At 57.3% G+C, this 1,907-nt stretch overlaps 1 non-coding gene across 1 annotated transcript; it reads right to left on the bottom strand.

The window, feature by feature from the left end:
- Positions 1–915: 915 nt before the first annotated feature.
- TRNAM-CAU (transfer RNA methionine (anticodon CAU)) lies at positions 916–987 on the bottom strand. Its single transcript has one exon. It is a non-coding gene; the product is annotated as a tRNA-Met (tRNA).
- Positions 988–1,907: the final 920 nt, after the last annotated feature.

Consider the following 1,907-nt stretch of genomic DNA (forward strand, 5'->3'; position numbering starts at 1 on the left):
TGAGTTTTGTCTTGTAGTGAGCAAGAGAAGACAAAGAAAACACCGCCATGCCTCCCAATTTTTCCAGGCTCAGCTGCACTCCTTCACTGCAGACTACTCCAGCATGGGTTCTCCCCATGCTGTGCTTCTGAACAGGAAAATCTCTTTCAGCGTGGGCTCTTCCACAGGCTTCAGGTCCGTCAGGGAAGTCTTCACTGGCGTGCCTTCTCCGCAGGTTGCAGTTCCTTCAAGAGTATCCACCTGCTCCAGCCAGCATGGGTGCCCTGGGTGCCACAAGCTTTGCAGATGGCTCAGTGTGGTGGAGGCCCCTGGAACCAGCTGTGTGTGTGGTGCAGGGCAGCCCCTTAGCTCTTCCCCACAGAGGTCACCCTGCAGCAGCCCCTCTCCCCACCACTGCCAACACCTAGCCACGTATGGCCAATACAGTGCCCATGGGGAATACCTACTCAGCCCTGCTCCTGGCTGGAGCTGCGAGTGAGCACGGCAGCAAACAGACTAGGATGGAGAACCCCCCCAGATGGTCAAGCTGATTGCATTGGTGTTTGCCAAAGTAGCAGCAGCCTTGTCCTCCTCCTCCCCACCTGCAGATTCCTGGAGGTCCCTGCTTGCAGCTGGGAAGTTGGGATTGAGCTGCCGGATGGGAAGGGAGAAACGCCTGTGTCCCCAAGCCACCCACTTCCTTGTGGGGGGAGCACTGCCTGCTGCTCCACAGCCACCCGTCTGCCTTGGCGAGGGGCACTATGGGAGTGCTGGCTCCTAAGAAGGCAAAGGAGAAAGAAGGTGGCAGTGGCAGAGAGGAGGGGCTGAGGGAACAGGAGGGCCGTGGCCATGGGTGCCCAGAGAGCTAGAGCAGTGCAGGTTAAAAGTTGCTGGGAGAGGCAGCAGCTGTCAGGAGGAGGGAAAAAAAGGGCCAGTTAGCAGAGGATGGTTTCGATCCATCGACCTCTGGGTTATGGGCCCAGCACGCTTCCGCTGCGCCACTCTGCTCCCCCCAGCACCTCTGCCGGCACCTCCCACGGCCCTGCCTGATGCTCCCTGGCACTGCCGGCCCTCATGCCTCCTTCCCTTCCTCTGTCCTGTGCCCTCACGCAGGCCAGGAAATGGGCTCTCTGGAAAGTTCACCTCCTTTGGGCCTGGAGTGGGTAGCTCAAAGGCCTTGCCTTGCTGCTCTCCCCAAAACCCTGCACGGGGACTTTCTTCTTGGCCACCCAAGCTGGCTCTGCAGGCACTGGAGGAAACCCCGGAGCGAGGGGGCAACCTTGTTGCTTTGCAGGACAGAGTTATTGCCTGTCCTATTCTCACCTTGTACCTCATACTAAGCAGCCGTTAACCACATATCCTTACTCTTGGTTGCGGTCCTAGCCAAGCTCCTGACCTTGCCAAAGGGGGCGACCAAAAGAGAGGGCAGGGGATGAGGTTCATCAGAGGGAAGAGCTGGCAGGAGGACCCAAGGAAGCTTGTTATGGGTTGCACAAGCTGGACTGCATTCCTCTGCTGGGACATTCCAGGCTGACTTCAGACCCTGGTCCTCTTTTGAAAGACATGCTGTCCCCTTCTGCCCCAAAGGAGCCCTTCCCTCAGTGAGAATGAGGTTTTTCTCTCCTGAGGCTGCTTCAGACTTAGGTGAATTCTACTATTAGCTCAAGGCAGCTCTCCCACATGCCATGGGTTCTTTGGACAGCAAGCAGACGTGTGGTGCTTAGTTGCCAGCTGGGCTTAACCCACGACAACCTTGCAGCTATGTTGGCGAACTGAGCGGGGAGGAGAACAAACCACCACGAGACTCCAGCTGTGCTGCACAAAGTCTTTAATGAGAAGGAGGAAATGCAGTGGCACGGAACAGAGACCGAGAAACACGTCTGCTGGGTTCAGGGAGGCACAGAGAATGGCTCATATCCCAAGGACAA

This window comes from Buteo buteo, chromosome 13, assembly GCF_964188355.1.
Source record: "Buteo buteo chromosome 13, bButBut1.hap1.1, whole genome shotgun sequence".
Taxonomy (NCBI): Eukaryota; Metazoa; Chordata; class Aves; order Accipitriformes; family Accipitridae; genus Buteo; species Buteo buteo.